This window comes from Lissotriton vulgaris, chromosome 4_1 (genome assembly GCF_964263255.1).
Source record: "Lissotriton vulgaris chromosome 4_1, aLisVul1.2, whole genome shotgun sequence".
In the NCBI taxonomy this organism is placed as follows: domain Eukaryota; kingdom Metazoa; phylum Chordata; class Amphibia; order Caudata; family Salamandridae; genus Lissotriton; species Lissotriton vulgaris.
This window is the reverse complement of record NC_141691.1, coordinates 1,602,037,834-1,602,063,891: the sequence shown is the minus strand read 5'-3', so window position 1 is coordinate 1,602,063,891 and position 26,058 is coordinate 1,602,037,834. Positions and strand designations below refer to the sequence as shown.

The following is a 26,058-nucleotide window of genomic DNA, read 5'->3' as shown; positions in this document are numbered from 1 at the left end:
GCAACACTTATCGCTGCATTTTTAGTAACATTTGAACCGTTTGAGCTAGAAACAAATCTTTTTTTGTTCAAATCTGTAGATCATGCAGCGTATGATGGACGGATGAGGGATTATGTAGCAAATTAAGCAAATATATAATTATCTGGCCATTCAATCGCATAATTCCAGTCGCCCTGAGTATGTGCAGACAAACAGAGAAATGTGGTTCCATATTTGTAAACTATATTAGAACATTGGAGTGTTGTGAGCTCCACTGAAGACAGTGAAGTAGCTCTGGCCAATAATGGCTGGGATAGGCCTTCTGCTTAAGCATTCAAATGTTTGTCTATCTGTTTCTTGCTTTTTAATTGAGATCATTCAACCCTTAGTAAATGGAATGTTCAAATAGCCCTAGAGCTCTTCTTCCTCAGGCTGTATGGGTTGAGAAAAGGCTCTCTCCATCCCTAAAACTCGGATTCAGGCAGTGGGCTATAAGTCTATATTTGAACATTGGAATGTTTTGAGCTCCACTGAAAAAAGGGGGTAGCTCAGGGCCAATAATGGCTGGTAAAGGCTCAATGCTCCAACTTTCCAATGTTTGTATTTCTGTTTCTCATTGTTTAGACCATTCTACCCTCAGTGGGTTGAAACAATCTAAAATCCTTATAGTTATTTTGCCTTGGCCTTTACTAGTTGCTTCCTCATCATACCTCGAGTTCAGGGGCCTATAACAACCTGAATAACCTTCGGCAGTGGGCTGTAATGGTATAATGTATGCAACATAGCTTTTAATTGAATCATGTTCCAACACGTTCTTTGTGTTATAAGAAAAGAAGCAAAAGGCTGACTACAATGAACATTTTGGGTCAAAGCCAAATATACTCATTATGTCTGAGAATGTGCTATGTCAGTTGTAAAATGATTGTGTAGTAAACAAGAAGTGGGTAGAGATTTTACAGTTCAAAATTAAAAAAAAAACTAAGCTTGGACCTTGTATGATATTTTTTAATGAAACTGAAATGATCTACCCAGTTTCTCTTTTAGAATTCTTCTCTGATTACCAATGAATCAGTTATTCTCTGTTGTGTTTGCAGGCAAGATCGGATTTCGACCAAAAATAAACCTGTCACCCAAAGATAAAAGGCCACATATGTGGATCACACTTTTTCTTGACAAATTTCTAGGATAGTATCAGAGGAATATTTTTCTGAGAACTAAGTGGTCAATTAAATGTTTTAAAGCTTGTAGGGCCACTAACATGGGTCAAGGCTAAAACTTTATTATTCCACTGCACCTCTGGAAACTCTAGGAGCAAAGCAGCAGGGCAACATATGTGACTGTAATTGCTGCCTGCGAGCAGCAGCTTGGTTCTTCAGATTTTGCAGGCATCTAAGGATTACACAGGTTGAAACAACTAGATCATGCATACTACATCCACTAGTCAAAACACATGGCATTTGTAGAAAGGCCATGACTGACAGGGGCAATGGATTTAGGAATAAGACACACATAGCTGTTTGCCCTTTGAGTGTCAGAATGTGTTCTTTGTCCTAATGTCTGTACATTCTTCTTTGTTTCTCATCCATGGTGGCACCAGGCTCAATAACCACTGCCAACCATTTAGCCAATATGGTCCCCTCATTCTGGGCTGTCTCAATTGGCCTTCTGACACTGAATGAAAAGCTAGTCTGAGTATTTTCCACCGAGAAACCTGCCTCTTGCCTTCACATGGTACCCCACCACAGAATAAGCCTCACCACTACAGCTGCTATTATCCAGGACCCAAGCCTCCTCTTCTTTATCACATTCCCAACCTTCCCATGTCAATTCAATTCAATTCAATGATCTTTATTTTGTTGCAATTGCATCATAAAAGATATACAAAAAAAACACAATATATTTAAAAATGCATATAAAAATACATAATACACATAATATACATAATATACATGGCCACAATATCATCAACAAATATACAGGATATATAATTCAGAAAGTGCTAGTGCATGACCAAATGCTGTCCCTAACCTTCTTAGTTAAATCACGGGGATGAGCTTAGAACAGTCAACTATAAATATAATTAAAAAGGAGTTTAAAATATTTACATGGTTAAAAAAAACATTAAATTGATTTATAACAGCCAGACACTTAAAATGCCAGTGATGATTTTTGCCTAATGAATTTTACTGCCTTCCCATGTCTCTATAGTCTGCATGCAGCCACTACTTAAACTCCCCTCCCATCAACGTCATTTAGGGGTCACCAGGGTCGCACATGTGACCCCCGGCTTTCCTCTTGTTACCCTTGGCCCTCCTGCTTTTGCAACCTCTGGCCTCAGAGGTGATCAAGTTAGTGCCAGGAGCACAGGGACAGCTCGTCCTTATAGATGTGCGTTGGGGCTCATGGTTCCTTGTATTCTGACAATTATTTTACTTATAGTAAATAATAGCATATTATTCACTATTGGTTTAATAAAGAAAGGAGTACAATTACCCGAAATATGATCCTCCCTGGTAGCAGAAGTGAATAAAAGATGCTTTCAAATGTGTGGTGTGTGCGTGCTTGTAGGTGAGAGTCTGTTCATGTGAGAGAGAGAGACTGTGTGTATATGTAAATGTGTATGTATGTGTAAGCATGTGTGCGTGAGTGAACATAAATGTCAAATGGTGTGTGATGTCACTTCCACTACCCATTGCATTTTGATAAATTCGTGTACACATCCCCTTCACACAAACTGCTCACCCTTTGTCTGTCTCCACAGGCTCTCCTCATCCTATAACAGCGTCTCTAGTCGTACTCTCCAGCTTCCCTTGGCTGTCCAGCCTCAGGTCCTTCACAGACTCTATGACTGTGCCCATCCTGTTCCCCCGATCCCACAGCCTCTGCCTGTTTCATTGACAACCCAACATAGTCTGACCCCCCCTGACTCACAAGTGTTTCTCTGATTTTCCATTTCTATGTCTATATTTACATTTCTCCCATTGCATCTGTACTCCTATTTCCATCTTTTGCTACTTTCTGGGTCCAACCCTCACAACTGTGTCCGTAGATGTGTTTATTTTTAGTTGATTATTGTCCTTCCCAGAAGGTTAACAAAATGTACAATTTTAAAATACACAGATGAAAACATCCAACAGCAATAACCATTTACAAAGAATGTTTTAGGATAAAGTACAATAAATACAAGACAAGTTTAAAATGAAAAAAACACAATAACAATGAGTGACTGAAGGCCTAGATAATTCAAATTTCAAAGCTTATTTAGCATTAGAAACTCTGTTTCACATAAATATAATACTCAGGAATCTTTGGTGAACAAGATAAAGGTTAAAACATACAAATAGTTCATAATTCAGATTACACTTGTTCCCTTCCTCTCTATTATTCCTTCTCACTACGGTCTCTAATGTGTTTCTCTTGCCCCTTTTTCTGTCTGCCCATTGCCATTACGTCCTTTTGTCTTATTTTGCATGTCTAGTTCTCTTTATTCTCTTGGTCTGTGTGAAACTCTTCAAATTGTATTACCTCTATGGTCATGTCTCACCTTGGGAAACATCCATTACAACACAATGCTTTTATAACACGGTTAATACAATACTAGATCCATTACAACGCATGCCATTAAAACACATATCCCTCACCTTCTCTGAGGTAAGCACCCAGCTGTGTTAGAATAGTAATTTTCGTTGTAAAGGAATATGCGTTGTAATGACCTGAGTTGTAATGGCATGAACTGTAATTTTAAGCTGTGTTGTATTGACCACGTTGTAAAGATATGCGTTGTAATAGTTTGATTTGTAATGTCATACATTAATCACCGCTCGCTCACACACTGTGCATTCACTGTTTAGTTTTTTCTTTGGTGCTTTGTCTACAGGTATCCTCTACCCAAGTGTGTTTGCGTTTCGAAATTATTTGTGTACCACTTAGTTTATGCCCGTTTTTTAATCCTTCCTCTTTTCAGTACTTTCGCATTCTCCAGTTAATTTCCATGTGCCCATCAATCCCCATTCATCAAGTGCTGTTACTCCATTAGTGCCCATCTGTCTCATCAAATCTCTCAACGTTCTGTCTTCTTCTTCTCCACATTCTCTCTTTTCATACATTTGACCATGAAGGACCTCCTATCTGATCCTTTCCCTTTCATCTCTTCTATATCCATAACCTCATTCACTCACCATCTCTGTACCATCACTTTCTTGTGTTCCTCTATCATCTTTAGCAGGTTTAAATTATTTTCAATGTACAGCTGTTCCCATTGTCTTTATGTCCTTCCTTCACTTTCCCATGCCTCTCTTGCTTCTTCCCTTAAGTCATCATCTCTGCATTCTTCTACCCCTCTTTGAGCCACATTCTATTCATACCCCTCAATCATTGGCGTAACATAGACCTCCACAGCCCCCACAGTATGGGGGAGTCCAAGCTCCAGAGCCCCCTCCCTCAGCACAGCACAGCACCCTGGCTTGAGAGTTCTGGACTGACTCCAGAGGGAGGGCTTCTCCATGTACTTTGCAGGGGGGGGGGCCCTTCACGTTTTGTTATGCAGCTTCTCTCAATGATTCCTCAGTGCAAGTGGTGCAAGTGACACCACTAGATCTCCCATCATTCGCCTACACAGGATGCAACATTGCTGAATTTTCCATCATCCAGCTGGACAGGACGTGACCTTACTGGTTTTCCTGCCAAAACCGTCTTTAAAAGATGAAGCCAAGCAAGAGGACTTCATTTTCATTACCTATCAGCAGAGGAAATGACAACCCCTGCACAGGAAGTGACATCACTGAATTTCCCATCATCCATCTAGACAGGAAGTGACTTTACTGGTTTGCCCACCAAAACCGTATTTAAAAGAAGAAGCCAAGCAAGAGGACTTCAGTTCCCATCAACCTTCAGCATAGGAAAGTACATCACGGCACCATGCACTCCTCGCCCTGCCCAGGACTAACTTAATGGCAGCTGCAACACAGATGAACAAGGGACAGACAACTGGCATGCCAAACGCAGGCCCATCTGCGCCCGCCCTTGCCTGGCCAACGCCCAGTGACAGGAATCCTGGTCTAAGCACTGCCCAACAATACTCTGCAGCACTCCTTAGGATACTAGACCCCGGATGCTGTTCCCCGCAACTATTGTCATGCCGTTCCTTACACCATGGTATAAGCTTTCACCTGCACCCACTGCTGGTTCTCCAGCAGACACCCACTGAAACACCACACACAAATACTAACAATGCCCTCAACACCCCCTTCCAATACACAGGCACCAGCAACGCCTACACCCCCACCCTATCGCACATGCCAAAGCAAACCTGCACGTCAACACCAGCACGCATGCATGCTTCTCAACACACAATCACTCAAGAGCAGGCTACAAGATCATTCAAAAGGACCGCCTTCACAAGCCAGGGGGAAGACTCGCTATCTTTTATGAGGAATCCATCAAATGCACAACATCCACAGAGAATGCCACCCCATTCATGGAACACCTGCAGTTCAAGCTGAAAATCTCTGAAAACTTCACTTTTTACGTAACCCTCACCTAGCGACCACCTGGACAATGAGCCATATTTACCAACCTCATCACCAACTTTATCGCTCCACTCACAATTGACTCCAGAGCCTGCATTTTCCTGGGTGACTTAAACTTTCACCAGGATGACCGTAACGTCCCCTGCTCCCCAGCACTCCTCGAAACTTTGAGCAACATCAGACTCACACAGCTGATCCCCAGAACCAACATTCACGGCAGGACACACACAAGACTCCATCTTAAACACAAGCGACAGCATCAAATACAACTCCACCAATCCACTCACATGCCCTGACCACTCCATCATCTGCTTCCAAATCATCAGACCTCTAGTCAAAAACCCGCCCAGGTTGAGAATTCTTAGCCACAGCTTGGACAGTATCACAAAAGCAGACTGGCTCAGCATCCTCAGCATAGATCAACTTAGCCCCACAGACAACCTCGACATAAACAAACTCAACAACTGGATCAAGAACTGCGCGGACTCCCTCGCATCCATCAAAACCAACAAGCATAGTAGATCAAACAAGCAAGGCCAGCTGGCAAACAGATGACGTCTGAGACACCGAAAGACACTGTAAACAGCTAGAAAGGAAATGGAGAGCCAGCCACGACACCACAGACAGAACTAACTACAAGGCTTCACTCAGATTATATTATCAGCAAATAAGAGACACCAAGAAAAAGAGCTAGTGGACCACATCGAAGGAAGCTCCAACAGCTGCAAGGTGATTTAATCGATCATTAAGATTTGACTTCACCCTCAGCCACTGTCAACAACATTGCTGCCTCCCAATATCTCTGTAACAAACTATCCAACTTCTTCCAAAGCATCTGCAGCAACTTCATACAGCAACCCAACCCCAGAGAACTAACCTACCCAACAAACAACCAAGATGACCACTTGACCGAATGGACAACCCTCAACAGAAATTAAACAGTGGAAAATCATGCAGACCATCCACTCAGGTACTCCAACTGACACATGCCCCAACTCCATCCACAACCTGGGAACATAACCACCGTAGCCCACATCATCAACATCTCCATCACATTGGACACTTTTTCAGAAGGATGGAAACTTGCAGGAATCAACTGAGCAACTTCTGACCCATCTCACTGCTCCCCATTCCAGCCAAAGTGATTGAGAAGGCCATCACTACCCACTTCAAACTTTACCATCTTCTTAACAACACTTAATGGGGATTCAGAAAGCACCTCAGCACTGAAACAACACTCTTTGTGGCCTCTGATAGCATTGGAATCATCCTGGACCAAGGAGCCTGCAACACTATCTGTCATAACACTCTCATCAGAAGAATCCAGTAGATTGGAATACAAGGATCTGCTCTCAAATGGATCTGTTCCTTCCTCACAGGGAAGAGCCTACAGAGTCAGGTTGTCACTGTTCACATCAAAGACCAAGAGATTGATATGCAGAGTTCCGCAGGAATCATCACTCAGCACCACCCTTTTCAATATATACATGACACCAATCATCTACATCATCCTATCTCAAAACATCACCATCATCTCACCATCATCTTCTATGCTGATGACACCCAACGTATCCTCTCCCTGAGTGACAAGACAGCCACCACTAGGACCAGCTTTACCAACGAAATGACCATGGTTGCAGACTGGATGTGACCCAACTGCCTGCAGTTCAACTCCGACAAGACAGAAATATTCTTCTTTGGTAACAAGATCTCCCCATGGGACTCTCACTGATGGCCGTCGGAGCTAGGACCAACACCCACATACACAGACCATGCAAGAAATCTAGGCATCATCCTAGATGTCAAGCTAAACATAAAGGCTCACGTCCACACATTGTGAACCACCTGCTTCCACATCCTCCGTTTGCTGTAAAAGATCTTCAAAAGGTTGTCTCAGGACACTAGAAGGACTATCATACAAGCACTTATAACAAGCAAGCTGGACTACGGCAACACACTCTATGCCTTAATCTCCTAACAACCCCTTCACAGACTAAAGACCACCCAGAACACTGCTGCAAGACTCATACTCGACCTCCCACACCGCACCCACATCACACCACACCTCACGAACTTTCACTTACTCACCAGTCACAAGCGTCGCCAGTGGACACTTCCCACACACACATAGCCCTACACAACACAGATCCAGAATACCTGAACAGCTGCATACATTTTCACCAACCCACCAGACACCTACGCTCTGCCTCGCTCTCACTCACACACATTTCCCAGATCCCCAAAAGCAAAACTGGAGGTTGCTGATTCTCCTACATCGCACTCAAGACATGGAATGACCTCCCTCAACACATCAAAGCCTCCTCCTCACTTATTGAGCTCCACAAGATGCTGAAGACCTGGCTCTTCGTATAAGTATCTTGGAGACCTCACACCGGCACACCTGCCCAAGCACCAGGATACCCATACGGGTGAATATTCCCCTATACAAATCAATATAGCATACCAAAACCTAAGCCTCTCCGACTTGCCCAGGTTCTTAAACCATGTACCGAAAACACTCCCTCTCCTCCTGACTCTCATGCGTCAGTTATCTAATTATATAGCTCATTGCCTAGCTAGTACCCCAATCTCCACTTACAGGAATTATCTCCTACCTCTGCTGACCAGACATTCTCCTTGCACTTGTTCCCCATACTAAGGCCCATTCTTCTATTCCTCTAACTCCACAACATCCTAAAAACTCCTCCATAGAAGTTGTTAGCAATTTTAGAGATTCCACTACCTTTCTCTACTATTGCCTTTAGAATTTGACTCCTGTCCTAAGCCTATATCACTCATCCTGAATCCTTAGCTTCCTACTGGTTGCCATACCAGACTACCAACCTCTCTCCCCCCTTCATATTCACTCTTCATTAGCCTTGTCTCATGGTCATCTTTTTTTAACCAACCTCTCATTTTTAAAAGGCCTTAGCCCTACCCTCTCCCCTCAGGATATATGCTTAGCTTCCAGCTGCTCTCCCTTTCCCACATACCCCATTCTTGTCTCCCTTTTCACTGTCTGCTTTGCACCCTAGCCTCCTTTCACCTTCACTGACATTCCAACGACTTCCTCTTTCAAGACTTCCAGCCTTTCTCATTGCCCATGATTCTAACCTCTTGCCTCCATCCTGACCACTCAGCAATGCTTCCCGCTATACTTTGTCATTTTTCTACCGATTTCTCATTGTAAATTAGTTTACCCACCTCTCACCAGATTTTCCAATTCTCCTGGTACATTGCTCCCAGGTTCTCAGATTCCATATACTCTCCTTTTTTCTATGCTTCCTGTCCATACTAACCTCTGACCATTCACCAGAATCCATCTTTTCTTTCTCTGTCTCACTCACCTTATTACTCCCTGTTGAACTCCAGACCCCCCTTCTACTTTGACTCGTCAGTCTCTTCCCTTGGGAAACCCACCATTTACCACAACATTTCCTCTCCTCTACCTCAATTCCACTGTACAACACCTGTTCCTCTTCACTTACATTTTCTCCTCACTGAAGTCTCTGCCCTCTCCAAAAATAACATCCGCTGACAGGCTGAATAGCTTGGCATACATGACTTGGCCAGTGAAGTTTTTAAGATAAAAGTTCCAGAAGGCAAGACTGACAGAAATTGTGGAAGAGGGATGTCGTTTAGGGTTGTTGGAGTTTGAGGTGTTCTTTGGAGCATTCATTTCCATGTAAAATGATGTTTTTTTGACCAACTTAACCAATGTCACCAATGTCACCTGTGCCATCCCTAAAGATCAGCTTTCTCCATTACTTGTCTCCAGTAAACGGCACAATTACCGACAATTATTGAAAAGAATCAAGGTCATTATCATCAAAAACATGATCGAACAGAACGTGTCTGTCTTAACTCTTAACTGTCTTAACTCCTCCAATATCAAGATATTTCTCGTTGTGTTAGACGATATGCATTGCATAAACTGGAGGGTCGTTCAGTGTAATTAATAATGTTACAAAATGTTTTCAACCACTTACACATCATTTGACTAATCCAATCCATATTGCTCCTGTCCCACAGGGTCACATAGGTGCTTGCTGTGGTGATCTCAAAAACTGAATACTGTAATGGAATATATTGTACCTTCATGCTAAGATTCTGGTTTAACTGCAGAGTGCAACACTACGCTTATCTTCTTATTGACATCTTCTCTGATGACACTTCACTGGATACCTTCTAAAAAAGGATTTGGTTTCATGACTATGGGTCAGATGTAGGAAGGCTATTACCGGTCGGTAACGGCCGAAATTTACGAATTTCGGCTGTTACCAACCGGTAATAGGCTTTTCTGATGTAGAGGCCGAAATTAATGATTCGGTAATTTAAGGAATCAGCAAATTACCGATTTCCTAAATACCGATTCAGTAAATTACCGAATTCCTAATGTAGGGAGCACTTAAATGAGTGCTTATCCCATTTTAGGATTCGTTATTTACCACCAACGACAAGTTGGTGGTAAATAATGAAAACACACCAAAAAGCAATTTTATGCAAATTGCTTCAGTGCCATGTTGCAGACATACATGCCCTTAGGGCATGTATGTCTGCAACATGTGCACCCATACACAATTGAGGGGTGCAAAAGGGTGTCAAAGTGACACCCTGCCACCCTTCAATGTGTCCCCCCTTTTACCGAATTGGTATTTACATATTCGGTAATTGACATTCATTCCTATGGGCCTCCATTCAGTAATTTTTACTGAATGATTTGCTACATAGCATTTACCGAATCGGTAAAATTCGGTATTTTCGAATCGGTAAATGCTATTTACCTACATCTGGCCCCAAGTGCCTTGGTCACAGGGTCAGTTGTGGTCTAGCTTCATCATATTGCTGCTGCCTTACTGACAGACTGACTAATCATACACCCAAGAATATACGGATGCTTTTCTGGCCACAAATTCCATGCTGAAGGCTTCTCTTTCTGAAACATGCTTCATTCTTATGAACTGAGGATAACTTCCCTTTCGCAAATACATGAAATACCTGATGTCACACCTATTCCAACATGCTTTTGATCTGCTCATCTGCTGATAGTTAAACTCTTAGGTCCTTTAAAGTACTATAAAGCGATGTCTGGCCAGCCCCAGCACTCTGATAATAAAGTGAATGAAATAATATGAATTCAGATCTCAACCAAAGCACCCTCACTTTTTTCTTCCTAAAGTTTGGAGAAGCATGCCAGCCCCTGTGTGCAATCACTCCTACTGTATTAAATGGCATTGAAATTACAGGGTAGTGTTGTAATCCTGTGAACCTACCAGTATCGCAATGCTATTTATGTATTCCTCACAATATCAGAATTCCTCTGACTGCCTTTTGATAAAATTCAAACCGCAAATGAAACTCAGAACCAGTTGACCCATGTCCTTTCTTATGAACATGCAAAGAAATCTGTCAAAGATAAAATTAAGGCCATAGCAAACAGAGCTCAAGCAGCTCACACTGGTTTAAATGAGGTGCGTTTCTATAACTGAAACTTGTTTTGCTGTAACATGTTCTTCAATACATAAACTCACTTGTCAGTAATGTTATGGCATTACTGCCTGACCAGTCTCACAGCTTTAGCATCTCTGCAGCTGCCTATAATGAATTAATATTAAATATGAAACAAAAAACCTAACACAACTTTCCAGGAACCCCCCCACATTGAAAGTTGAAAAGACCTGCACATTTTGCAGCGGCATGGGTGTAAATATACAGGTGAGTCTTTATTTGACCCCAGTGTTGTAGAGTATTTCTGTCGCTTTTCAAACAGCCACAAGACTGAAGCCTTCTACAAAGTGCTGTAAGAAAATACTCGGACAAAATAATTTTCTTGTGTCCTGCATTTTAGCATTTACTTACATTTATGCAAATGAGAACTATTTGATCCATTCACTTTCTGTCCCAGATTGAAGACAAAAATGATAGAAATCCGCGGGCTGGGAGTAATTCCATTATTTCATCCATCTTTTTTTGTTTTTCTCAGTGAATTGCCCTAAATCGGTCCCGCTAGTCACTGGGACGTAGGGCTTAAGCTGTACCGCACCAATGAGTCCCCACAAGGCCAACGCCTATTTAGTGTCTCACAACACAGTTCAGTGAGAAAATTCTGCATAACCCCTGGTAGCTACAGCACAAGTAACAGGCTTTTTCTCAGAGAAATGTGTCAGGTTCAAGCAGTACAAAACGGCATTAAAGTTACAAAAACAATACAATAACATTTCATTGCATGATTTTTGAAGTTTCAGCCAAAAAGTGCCAAGAAGTACAAAGTGCCTTCTAGCTAGGCAAGGCAGGATACTGCAGCTTGAGTGGACCCCTTCATGTCAGATGCATGGAGTTTGGGCTCCAGCTGAAAGATACAGTATTGGTAGCAAAACCTCTTAGTGCATCAAAACGGAGTTTTCTAGCTGCCGAGGTTCCTCCCACAGGATAAGTCTGAATGCTGTAGCTAGCCAGGGTTCCATAGGACCAGAATAGTTTATTGAAATTCCCTCCAAAAGCACTTTTCTTTGTATGAGACAGCTCAAATTGGAGCACACCAAGAAGTCTTGTCCGTCGAGGTTCCACTCTCCTTAGAGTTGCCTCAGCACCTTGTCCCTCTTCTCCAAAGATAAAATAAACATGGCAAAATTCCAGTTGCAGCTTTTTTTTAGATGCTGTAAAAGTAAGTTGCTTCTGGTCTCTCCCACAGGTTTCTTGTCTCACTCCAGCTTAGGTTTCTAGAGGAGTCTCTTCCCAGTGGGCTGTAGATTCCCCACATAGGACAGAGCCCTTCTTCAACCTTTTAGATTTATAGTGCAGTTACATGATGCCAGCCAACTGTTCCTTGTAAAACACTTCCATTCCCTGGGTTCAAGTGAAGAGCAGGAAACACCTTAGGTTTCTTCACCGCCAGATCAGGCAGGATTCATTCTTCTCATGTTTTCTTCCAGGACCAGAAGTGGTCTCAGCATCTTTTTTTAATGCAGTAGCCAGTGATTGGTGGATTTCCAAAGCCGAAACAATATAGAATTTCCTCAAAAACGCGCCTCTATTTTTTCAGCACTTCTTGTCACAGTTGACTGTGAAACTTCCAAACTTTAGGAGTGCCAAATAACCTTGGCAGCTCCAGCCGTATGGAAACGAGAAGACAACCATTCTTCCTAATCTAGAGACAGTGTTCCCTCCTGTTGTGGGCAGAGATGAATGTCTGAGAGGACACTCTGGATTAAAGGCTTTTGTTACTTGAGATTCTTATGGCATCATGCTGTCAAAAGACAGATGTCAGTGATGTCATGTCAGTTGGTGATACCATTTGTTCCTGTCACTTCCTAGATATCACATCACAGCCCATGTCAATCTGGCCCTGTCTGAACATCTAGCCCGGTCCAATGCCCTCGATCCCACACAGAATGGCTTCCGTGCTGGCCACAGCACGGAGACTGCCCTTCTTGTGATGGTGGAACATCTCCGTGCGAGGTTGGATGCTGGTCAGACGGCGGCGCTGATTTTGTTAGACCTCAGCACCGCCTTCGACACTGTATCGCACAGCATCCTCCTTCAGCGGCTCGAGGAGATCAGTATCGGTGGCCAGGCGCTGCAATGGTTCCGCTCCTTCCTAGACAACCGTTCCTTCTGTGTTGCCATCCCTCCCTTCAAGTCCAGGTTCCAGCCTCTGGCCATGGGGGTTCCGCTGGGGACCTCGCTGAGTCCCACGTTGTTTAACCTTTACGTGAGACCGCTGGCTGATGTCGCAAGGCAGTGGGGCCTAACCTTGGTCTCATATGCCGACGACACACAGCTGGCGGTTACTCTCAGCGGGGATGCGGAACAGGATGCCCCCAGGTTTCAGTCTGGACTGAAGGCGGTGGCCAGCTGGCTGACAGGCAACTGTCTCCAGCTTAATGCCACAAAAACAGAGGTCATGGTTGTCGGGAAGGGAGTGGAGCTCTGGGGCGATCAGTGGTGGCCTTCGGAGCTGGGCCCCACTCCGACCCCTGTGTCGGAGGTGAAGAACCTAGGGGTCTGGTTAGACGCCGGTCTCACACTCATAGGGCACACCAAAAAAATTGCAGCCTGTTGCTTCGGACTCTTAAGAGGTTTAAGGCCAGTGCTTAAGTTCTTCGATGCCCCTACCAGACAGCTTGTAGTCCAGGCAACCATCATCTCCCGTCTGGACTACGCAAGCTCTTTGCTGGCTGGGGCTAACCAGGCTGAGTTAACCCGTCTGCAGCGGGTGCAAACCGCTGCGGCGAGAGCCATTGTTGGCTTGCCTAGGTTTTGCCCGGTGGCTAATGTCCTCCGCTCCTTGCACTGGCTTCCGGTTAGGAAGCGTATTCTTTTCAAGGTCTTGTGCTTGACCTTCAAAATCCTAAGAGGCATAGGCCCTGAGATTTTGGCCAACTTTATCTCCTTCTATGTCCCCACCCGCAACCTCCGATCTCAAGGTCTGGCCCTTGCTGTTGTCCCCACATTTAGGCTCAGCAGGATGGGGGGTCGCTCCTTCAGGGTGAAAGCTGCGGTAATCTGGAACACCCTTCCAGTTGAAATCCGGCTGCTCGAGGACCTCTTGTCTTTCCGTAGAGCCATCAAGACCTTTTTGTTTTAGCCCCCCTTCTGAAGCATCATCTCCTTGTTGTGTTATGTTGCTCCGTGTCTCTGCGCCGGGATGCTCCTTCGCTGGGGTCGCTGTGCGCATAATAAATTGTTATAACATAACATAACATAACATAACAGATAAGTGTCAGCGATTGCCACTTTCAAGTCTTTCTGCTTTTTTTAAATTTGACCTTTTGTTTCCTGGCAGTGGTCATCTTCACACTTAATCAGGATGCTAATTACTGCCACTAGAGTTAATGAAAGCCAACACAACTGGTTTACAACTGCTAGGATTCCAGACAACAAAAAGCATGATTTATAAATGCCATCTTTCTGATGTAAAATCTACCTTAATTTACTGAACTGTATTTCTAATAATCATTAAAAAGGAACTTTAGGGGCGTGGCAAAAGAGCTTGATGCCCCTAAACTAGCCTCCTGGACAATATCCGCAATGATGTTTGCGGACGACACCCTGCTGGTGTGCAAATCCCCATGGGGTTCCAAAGGGTTCTCTGTAAGTTAGATTTTTTCTGCAGACAAAGGAGTCTGGAAATAAATCTGTAGAAAACCAAAGTCATGGCTTTTAACTGCCCCAAAAGTACAAGATCAAACCCCATACTATCAGGGAAACCCCTAGAAGGAGTCACTTCTTTTGATTATCTAGGGATAACAATATCAGAAACTATGGAATGGGGGGCCCAAGTTAAGAAATCAGCCCTGAAACTAACACAATCCGCAGGAGGCATCAAAAAGGTCTTTTGCAAATCTAGCCAGAAATTATTGAGTCCGGCCATTGCAATTTATAAAGTTCAAGCACAGGGTGGGGCATTATATGGTGCGGAGGTTTGGGGGCACGTAAACCATGAGATTCTCATCCAGGTCGAGAACACCTTCCTGAGACAGTTAGTAAATCTCCCTAAGAGCACTCCACTTATCCCTCTATGTCTATATCTAGGTATCATAGCAATCACGGATATAATAGCTCTGAAACCCCTGCTCTACTGGCGTAGACTTTGGGCTACCCAAGAACTTTCATCATAGAGGAAGTAAGGGAAATAATGCACCTGAGAGGGGCTGTAAGACTCCCATGGTTTGCCTACATTAAACAATGGCTGGTTCGTCTTAGACTGGACGAGCTGTGGGATAACCCAGATACCTCCGGCCCCAGCCTTCCCAGGAAAATAATGAAAGCATAGAGTACAAATCAGCTCAACTCCATAGTTGCTCCTGAATTGGCCGACTAACTTCAGTTTTCCTTAAAATCAAAGACATGCACAGCTTTGAGCCAATTTTAGATGAAATCAAACCAGCAGCAGCTAAGAAGCTTTATCTCCAGTTTAGACACGGGACCATCCCTCTAAGATGTTTTACCTATAAATGGGGGGATGTGCAAACTGCAAATGGTCCCATGTGTGAATGTATTAAGACTATCCTGCATGTTTTATTTACCAGTCCTGCGTATGAAATGGCAAGGAATCGTTGGTTGGTCCAGATTTGTTAGAACCTAGGTACGAGAAGTTGCGCCGAGGCTCTTAGGATACTGAAGTATGATACCAGCATACTGATAGTATACTCAGTCGCAAGGTTACTACATTCTATGTGGCATACGCGTCGAAAATATTTGAAAGCGTGAGTGAAGAGACACTGGGCCCTCTCCCATCCATGATTTTCCATTGGGCGCAGGACATTAAGTACACAATCTGAGAGTTATTTTAAACTGGGTTGCACTGAAATTTGAAAAATGTATTAGAGTTGCTGGCCCTTGACCCCGGTGCAGGAAATTTTAGAGTATAGGTCATCCTTTTTACTAGCATTTCTGAAATGTAAAAGTTTTTAGATAATTTATTTAGCATATTTGCACTTCCCGTGTTTGGAGTTCTACAGACTGCCATGAACCAACTCCATCCATTTGCACTTTTCTATGACGAACCCACATGATGTACATTCTTTCCTGTTTTTATTTTCACATTTTAAATGCATTGATATGTTTTATGATTGTACTTTTGAGGTTATGTTAACCGAAATAAAGTTTTTGTGATGATGATGATGCTAACAGATGGGCAGTCCTTGCTAGGAACTCGCAAGTTGAGAGTACGGACAGGTGCGCGAAGCGTGTGTACACCTCCGGGGGCAGACAAGAGTTGCGGGGAGAGCAGGCACACTTTGGAAGGCGACACCCTAAAGCGCCTATAAGTCCCACACTACACAGGGACCTGAGGAGGTGCTAGTGACGAGGACGGGGAAAGTGGCCATCTGGGTCCCACAAAGCAGAAGAGAACGACAATCGGCTGAGTGAGCTTGTTAAGAACGAAATAGGGCCCAGCCACGCAGCTAAAATGGAGGGTTCTGAATACCTAAGAGGCAAGTCAGCCACACAGACATTGTGCAACACGCATCAGGAGCTGTAAGGTGAGAGAAGAAACCAGTTAGCAGGGACAGCCAGCATGTCTACAGTACGAGGGAAAAAAGACCGGAACCTAAAAGATATGCTGACCAAGCTACCCACAGCAAGCGGTGGCGAGGGCGTACAACACCGGCACCACAATCGGGACAGGATTCGGAGTCCACAGAAGCCCATACTTTTTTGGAAATGATATTCAATACATTGCGAGAGGATCTACAGTCACTGAAGGGCGAAATAGCATCGGAAATTAAGGCGGTTCACAGGGACATAGATGCAGTGGGGGCATGAGTGGGAAGCATCAAGGAACAAGACCACGCTTGGCATGAGGAAGTGGCACAATTACAGCAGGAAGTGATTAGGCTACGGGAACAACAAGTGGAACTCCAGGCGCACACCGAAGACCTGGAGAACATATCGCGCTGGAACAACATCCACATCAAGGGTGTCCCTCCCAAAAACGAAGGTGCAGATATTGCCCAATAACTACAGGGGCTCTTTAGAGCATACTGTATGCCACCCTGGACTTCGAAATTAAGATAGACCTGTCACACAGGGTGGGAAAACAGAGACGAGCACCAGCACCACCTCCTGATATCCTAGCTTTACTCCCGGATTTCCAGCTGAAATAATTGATTCTACGAAAAGCCAGATATAAGCATCCACTCAAGTGCCAAGAACACTATGTTGCCCTATACCAAGACCTTGCCACCATGACCTTACAAAAAAGAAGGGAATTCCGGCCGGCGACAATGTATCTATGACCGCAGGGAATTGCTTTTTCATGGGGACATTGTTTCAGGCTGATCTTCAAGCTGCAGGGAAAGCTGCACCAACGTAGATCCTTGCAAGAAACATGTTGGATATAAGGTATTGAATACCCACACCAGGAGGAGGAAGAGAGAAGGGCTCCTACGGTATCCCTGGGTCGATGGCAACGGGTCGGATGTCGTTGCAAGATTGAGCGAACAGTGAAACCGGACTCCACTACGATAGCACAGGAGAGACAAGCAGTTCTGGACTCGCTGTCCAAGGAGAAGACGTCCCATGAATATAACTGAAGGGTCAAAAGACAGATAAGTGGGAAAAGAGCGCTGGCAGGGCATCGGGGCTTTCTGATGGGGAGGGGGCATTACGTTTTTTTTTCTTCTTTGGCCACATCATGAACCCGACACTTTGGACCACCAAGGGTATGCAGACTCGACATGCGGGTCCTGGACAATATGGGGTCTTGTTAGGGGGTCCAGTTGGGGTTAGGGAGGAGGGGGGCTGGGGGCTGGGGGCTGGTACTTATGCTGAAAGAGCTACAGGGGCAAATGGTATTTCTTAGGAGCTCTGATACATCAGGGCAAGAGAGGAAGGGAGGCGACATGGAAACTTTGAAATAAGGTTAGATAGCAAAATACCCATTCCTAAATTATATCGTATGGCACATTGAAGGTACTCACACTCAATGTGAAGGGCCTCAATAACCCCATAAAGAGATAGGCCATTCTCTCCTACTTGGATAACTCCAGCAGAGGTGTGCCTTCTACATGAAACCCACCTGGTCTCAATAGATTTGCACCGGCTGCGTACCTCCCCCCAAGAGTTATTTTCTTCCTCTTCGGATGAAAAGGCCGGAGTGGCAATTTTGATCACTAAATGTTTTCAGGGGGAGGTGCGGGACAAAATTGCAGAAATTAAAGGGAGGCTCCTAGCATACAAGATACAAATGGGGAGGGACACGTGGGTGGTGGGTTCAGTATCCGCCCCTAACTCGGGACAGGAACTCTTTTTACAGACAGCTTTTTCAGAGGTCATGAATACACATGAACCCTTGAAAGTGGTGGGTGGAGAGTTAAATATAGTAATGGTTGCAATCAAGGATAGATCGGGGAGCCAATACACGCAAACTGGACAACTGTCACAAGAGGGGGTCAGTTGGTTCCGGTCCATGGGGTTGATGGATTGCTGGTGGGGAAAACACCCCCAAACCTCACAATACTCATTCTTTTCCCACGCCCAAGGCACATATGCCCGATTGGACTACATAATAGGCACATCGGAATTCAATAAGCTAGTAGAGGACGCCGACATCATAAATGCAGCGTTATCCAATCACAATGCTCTCATGATCTCTTTATGGCTACCACTGCAGCGGAAGCCACAGGGTGCTGGAGGTTAAGGGAAAGTATGGAGCATAAAGACACAGTAACAAAGCAGATCACCAAGTGTATTAAAGACTACCTAGAGGGAAACAATACTTCAGACATCTCGGTGGCCACGTTGTGGGAGGCGCTGAAAGCTGTGGTGAGGGGTGAGCTAATCGCCATTGCGGCAGCGGAGAATAGGGAACAAAGGGATAAGAGGGATCAATTAGGGGCACACGTTTTAGAACTAGAAAGGGTTCACAGGCGGACGGGGGCACTAAGAGTATGGAAACAGCTGAAGGCAGCGCGGGCACAACTGGCAGGGCTGGATCTCGATAGAGCGGAATATGCAGCACTGAGATTAAAGTACTCCCACTACATTGGGAGAGACAAGACAGGGCGAATGCTGGCAAATAAACTCAGGGCCAGGAACCAACAGTCCAAGATCCAGGCTATCAAGAATAGCAAGGGGGAGGATCTGGTAGTAGACGAAGATATAGCTCACACACTCAGGGACTTCTACGCTGATTTATGTAAGGGGGAAGCTAGGTCGGAGCAGCTTATGACATTGATTTGGTAGGGGCACATACATCCACGATATCTACAGATCAGGCAGATTTGCTAGACTCCCCCATAAAGCCAGAGGAAGTTATTGGGGTGATATCACTACTTAAACTCCTCAAATCACCGGGCCGGATGGCTTCTCAGCAGGTTTTTACAAATCCTTTTGCCACAACTTAGCACCGGTGCTGACGCGGCTCTTTAATTCATTCAACGGACTGGGTTTGATCTCTCCTGGAATGTTGTCGGAAACCATTGTAGTGCTACCCAAACCCGGAAAAGACAAAACAGTATGCCCCTCCCTAATGTGGATTTAAAGCTATTCACAAGCATATTAGCAAAGAGACTAGGCCCACTAATGCCCGATATAATAGAACCGGATCAAGCTGGATTTGTCCAAAATCGGCAAAGCGGGGACAACATCAAGAGGATACTGCACTAAATAGATAAAGCTCACCGCACGATCATGGATGCTCTATTATTAACGGTTGATGCCGAGAAGGTGTTCGACCGGGTCGACTGGGAATACCTAGAACGAACTCTACTCTACTTTGGCATAGGGAGCCGTTTACGTTCTTGGGTTGCAGGCTGTAATAATAATCCTATGGCCACAATTAGGGTCGACTGGATCTCTTTGCTATCCAATGGGGCACCAGGCAGTGGTGCCCGCTGTCACCCCTCCTGTTCGCCTTAATCAATCAATCATAAAATTTGTAAAGCGCGCTACTCATCCGTTAGGGTCTCAAGGCGCCTTATGCATTGAACCACTAGCCCAAAAAGTGAGAGACAACCCAGATATCAAGGGTATGCCATTTGGGGGAGAGCAACATGTAATAAGTCTTAATGCTGATGACATATTAGCTCCCCTCCACTCCCCCTGGAGATCACTCGCAGCTTTTCTACAGGAACTGGAGTCCTTTAGACGGGTCTCCGGATTTAAGGTCAATGTAGAAAAATATCAGATCCTCCCAGGAACGAGGGGACATGGAGTCTTGGAGATCCAGTTAGGGGAATCTATCCCATATTTGGAACTCGAGCTGGCACCATTGGTAGTACAAACGGCCAAGCTCAATTATATGAAACTCTCCCGACAGATCAGGAAGGACCTGAATAGTTGGAGACACCATCATCTGTCCCTAATGGGCCGCGTGGGGGTAGTCAAGATTACAATCTTACCCAAAACACTATATTTATTTATTTTAAACACTGCCAGTCTCGCCGCCTCCATTTTGTCTGGGCAGGAGCGCGCCCCCAAATGCGCAGAGATTTGGGATACATGAAGCCAGAGGAGGAGGGCTTAGGCATTCCGAATCTTTTAGACTATTTTAGGGCAGCCCAACTGAGATATCTAGTGGAATGGAGCAGAGAAGAATCCAAAAAGCGCTGGTTGTTCGAGGATAGAGCACTAGCAGGGCTTGCCCTATGAAGGTTCCCTATTTAAAGAAAGCGGATAGGCTGCAGAGTCCTGTAACAAAGTCAAGTCAGTGATGGAAGCATGGGGCAAAGTAGCTATTAAAACAAAACTCATGACATTCCCTTCTCCGATGACACCACTATTAGAGACAACAGGGAGTTGACGCCAGGGCTAGATAGCAAGGCAATCGCAGAGTGGCACAAGACACCTTGCAAAGCGGCGGGACACTTTTTCGATCTGGTAGGGATCAAACCATTCACGCAGATGCAACAAGACTACGCATTACCCGAGACCGAATGTTTCCGCTACACGCAGATAAGGCACTGGTTACTTCATCCCGAGGTTCACCCTCAAGTTAGTCGAAAATGAACGAGATACGAGAAATGGTTGATTACCAAAAGGGATGGCAAGAAATTATTCTCCGAATTATATGACATGATACGTCAATCGGCTCCCACACACACTACCGCTAGCCAGAAACGCTGGGCAAAGGAACTAAGGAGATGCTAGAGGGCCAAACACACCTAGTAAGGAGGTGGCGGTTAAGATAGCCACATATTGGTACCTAACCCCCGTACACCTTAATAAAGGGAATCCAGACGGAAGCAGCACCTGTTGGGTGGGTGTGGGGGGGAGGAGGCCACCTTATTACATTTGCTATGAGATTTCCCACTTTTATCATCTTACTGGTCTGAGATACTGAATGAGATTGACCTATGGTCAAGACATAGATCCCACGACTCCCGACATTTATCGTACCGGGTATGCCTAACACCTTAATGTTCCTATTGAAATCTCGCAAGGGGGAACAGATGGGATTGGCTTTAGGGGCAGCGCTCCAGAATATTCTGACACACTGGGGAACACAAAATACACCTACATTCCTCGGTTAGCTCCACAGATTATGGTATATTTTGGGGATGGAGCGCACACATGCCTCCCTCACAAATTCTGAAGAAGCATTCAAAGAAGTGGGGAAACTGCTCATTGGTTTGCTGTCAACGGAATTTCACGAAATCACCTGTCCGAAGTATCTCTACCACCTCTGGATAATAAACATACGAGAGTCCTCAGAGACCCATTGAAACCTTATTAGAAAGAAGCCATGGAAGCTAGATACACAATATAAGCAGAAAGAAGAGTACCAGTGGGGGCGGATAGAGGGGGCAGGGGAATTGTTTGAAGTCTGGTTTTGTTGTACTCCTCTCTCCGGTCATCGTTTGTTTCATATAAGACACATACAACGCAAATACTATATGACGCAGAAGGCAGACACATGTAAAAACAGATCCAATGCGAACGGAGTAATGCAGCAAAATGGGTGTATACTACATACTGTGAAATTGTCATAAGCTGTATTTTAGTACTATTGGCATTAGTAAATAAAATAAAAAGTTAAACCTAAAAAGGAACTTTGAACCTAGTTTCTAGTATTGTCATGGTTGAAATTTGAAAAATAGCTTTTTATTGCCAGCTGGCTCGCTCCATTGAAAGATAAAGCTTTACCTCCACAGTGAAAACTCAATTTTGTAGCTGTTCACTGTAGGGATATAATATTCTTTTAATATCCAGCATATCTTACCTGTATACATTAAACACCCAGTCCTGTGGACTAGAGGTACACTAATGATATACTTAGATAATGTGAAAAAATATAATTTTCTACACAGCTGAGCAGTTTTCCTCTGACATGGTGCTGCAGGTACACTGTAGCCCACGTTTGACACTTAAATTCCACACCATTGGCACATTTCCTGCATCATTTTCCATGGCCTTACTGGAAAGTTAAGTAAGCCAATTAGGTGTAACCAATTTTACTACATGTTAAAGAGGCAAACTGCTGGGCCTGGCCCTCTTATAGGGTCTCCACTTTTTCGATAAATTTCTTTTTGTTGGCCTTAAGACTCCGTGTACCACCTTACCACTGCTACCTAGTGCTAAAGTGCCTATGCTCTTTCCCCTACACATATTTTAATTGGCTTTCACCCAATTGACATATTTAATTTATTTATAAGTCCCTTGTACAGTGTTAAACCATATAACTAGGGCCTGTAAATTAAATGCTACCAGTGGGCCTGTAGCACTTATTGTGCCACCCACTTAAGTAAAACCTTAAAACATGTCCCAGGCCTGTCCCTGCAGTTTGAATGCAGTTCTAAATTGCCATGTTGACAATGCATTTACACTCCCTGCCAAGCCTTAAACTCCCCTTTTATTACATATAAGTCATCCATAAGGTAGGCTCTATGTAGTCCATATGGAAGGGTGATGCGTACTTAAAAGGCTTGAAATATACATTTAAGTTTTACTTGCCCTAGTAGTGAAAAACTGCTAAATTTAGTTTTTCACTCCAGTGACGTCTTCCCCTCCCCTAGGATAACATTCTAGATTCCTTATCACAGTTAATATGCTGAAATATCCAATTGGAAGTAGGTAGCTGTGTCATATTTGGTGTCTTTGGAATTATATTAAAAAAACCTGACTTAATGGTAAAGTAGTTTTTTATTACAATTTTGCAAATGACACCTTTAGAAAGTTGTCGATTTTGTGCCCTTTACCCTTTTGTGCCTGTAGACTGTCTTGGGTTACATGACTGGGGATAACTGTAGACTTTGTGAATTCTTCACAGACAGTCATACAACAGATGGATAAGGTGTGCAGGGATGGGCCATCTGAAGGCTGAATGAGGGGGATGGAGCTGAGCACAGCCTGCTAGCAACTGATTTGAGAGTTATGTTATGTTACGTTATGTTAATTGTTTTATTAAGCGCGTCTGTTACCCTTGGGTGTCCTGGCGCTACCTGCTGTCCTGAAGAGGGGAGAGATTGAGGAGGAGACTAGAACAACCAAGTTTTAAGCATTCTCCTGAACTGCAGAAATTCGGTGCTGTTCCTTAGGAAAAAGGGAAGCTGGTTCCAAATCCTTGCGGCACATACCACAAAGCTTTTCCCGCCCTAAGGGGCTTTTTTCACCAGTGGGACTTTCACTAACTTTTGAGCCGATGAATGTAGCAGCCTGGCAGGTATGTACCATTGAAATTGATCCTGCAGGTAGCATGGTCCTTGATTATGAAGTGATTTAAAAACAAGACATTGGGATTTAAAATACACTTGTTGCCTTACTGGCAGCCAGTGAAGTCTACGGATTTCTTTAGAAATCAGAGAAAACTTTGGTATGCCAGATATCAGCCTAGCAGCGGTGTTCTGCAACATCTGGAGTCTATGCAGCAGACTCTCTTGCATGTTTAAATAGAGGCTGTTGCAATAATCTAGTTGCGACATAATCAGTGCCGTGACCACCGTCTGCCGACTCTCCTCAGGCAAAAAAGGTAGCATTTTCTTGGTGGTCCTGAGAGTGAACATAGTAGATGACACAATGGCGTTAACTTGCCTTTTCATGTCCAGTTTATCATCTAGGTATACTCCCAGGTTTTTCACTTGCGTAGAAGGTGATGGAAGGGGCCCCAAGGAGTCAGGCCAACATTCGGGGGTCCACAGGTTAAGCACATTCCCAAATAGGATAACTTCAGTTTTGCCTGAATTTAATTTAAGAAAAACCAAAGTAAATGATGGACAGAGCGTTGACAATACACGCACTCACTCTCAGTCAACTGATCTGGGTTTAATCCATCACCGTTCTTTAGCCCACTCTGCCACCCCAGTTCAGACATGGCCATATGCAAATCAGTCTGACCCTGTGCCTCATGGGAACAGTTCAGCCCAAACTGCCAAGCCATGCCTTTCCTGGACCGGAAACAAGCTACTGAGGACCGGTTTCTGGCATTTCAGCCTTCTTCAGCCCGGCTTGTTTGAATCCAGTGGCAAAGTGAGCAGGGGACTCACGTCTGAGCATACCCTGCCAACTTAGGGCAAACAAAGAAAAACCAAAGGAAATGATGGACGGAGCATTGACAATACAAGCACTCACCCCCAGTCAACTGATCTGGGTTTAATCCATCACCGTTCTTCAGCCCACTCTGCCACCCCATTTCAGACATGGCCATATGCAAATCAGTCTGACCCAGTGCGTCATGGGAACAGTCCAGCCCGAACTGCAAAGCCATGCCTTCCCTTGACCGGAAACAAGCTACCGAGGACCGGTTTCTGGCATTTCAGCCTTCTTCCGCCCGGCTTGCTTGAATCCAGTGGCAAAGTGAGCAAGGGACTCACGTCTGAGCATACCCTGCCAACTTAGGGCGAACAAAGAAAAACCAAAGGAAAGATGGAAGGAGCGTTAACAATACAAGCACTCACCCCCAGTCAACTGATCTGGGTTTAATCCATCACCGTTCTTTAGCCCACTCTGCCACCCCAGTTAAGACATGACCAGATGCAAATCAGTCTGACCCTGTGCCTCATGGGAACAGTCCAGCCCGAACTGCCAAGCCATGCCTTCCCTGGACCGGAAACAAGCTACTGAGGACTGGTTTCTGGCATTTCAGCCTTCTTCAGCCCGGCTTGCTTGAATCCAGTGGCAAAGTGAGCAAGAGACTCACGTCTGAGCATACCCTGCCAACTTAGGGCGAACAAAGAAAAACCAAAGGAAATGATGGACGGAGCGTTGACAATACAAGCAGTAACCCCCAGTCAAATGATCTGAGTTTAATCCATCACCGTTCTTTAGCCCACTCTGCCACCCCAGTTCAGACATGGCCATATGCAAATCAGTCTGACCCTGTGCCTCATGGGAACAGTCCAGCCCGAACTGCCAAGCCATGCCTTCCCTGGACCGGAAACAAGCTACAGAGGACCGGTTTCTGGCATTTCAGCCTTCTTTAGCCCGGCTTGCTTGAATCCAGTGGCAAAATGAGCAAGGGACTCAAGTCTGAGCATACCCTGCCAACTTAGGGCGAACAAAGAAAAACCAAAGGAAATGATGGACGGAGCGTTGACAGTACAAGTACTCACCCCCAGTCAACTGATCTGGGTTTAATCCATCACCGTTCTTTAGCCAACTCTTCCACCCCAGTTCAGACATGGCCATATGCAAATCAGTCTGACCCTGTGCCTCATGGGAACAGTCCAGCCCGAACTGCCAAGCCATGCCTTCCCTGGACCGGAAACAAGCTACCGAGGACCGGTTTCTGGCATTTCAGCCTTCTTCAGCCCGGCTTGCTTGAATCCAGTGGCAAAGTGAGCAAGGGACTCACCTCTGAGCATACCCTGCCAACTTAGGGCGAACAAAGAAAAACCAAAGGAAATGATGGACGAGGCGTTGACAATACAAGCAGTAACCCCCAGTCAACTGATCTGGGTTTAATCCATCACCGTTCTTTAGCCCACTCTGCCACCCCAGTTCAGACATGGCCATATGCAAATCAGTCTGACCCTGTGCCTCATGGGAACAGTCCAGCCCGAACTGCCAAGCCATGCCTTCCCTGGACCGCAAACAAGCTACCGAAGACCGGTTTCTGGCATTTCAGCCTTCTTTAGCCCGGCTTGCTTGAATCCAGTGGCAAAGTGAG

General features: G+C 44.8%; 1 protein-coding gene across 1 annotated transcript in view; it reads left to right on the top strand.

The window, feature by feature from the left end:
• The window catches only part of SLCO5A1 (solute carrier organic anion transporter family member 5A1), a 372,433-nt gene that overhangs the window by 337,718 nt on the left and 8,657 nt on the right, over positions 1–26,058 (top strand). The gene's annotated exons all lie outside the window — the stretch shown is intronic.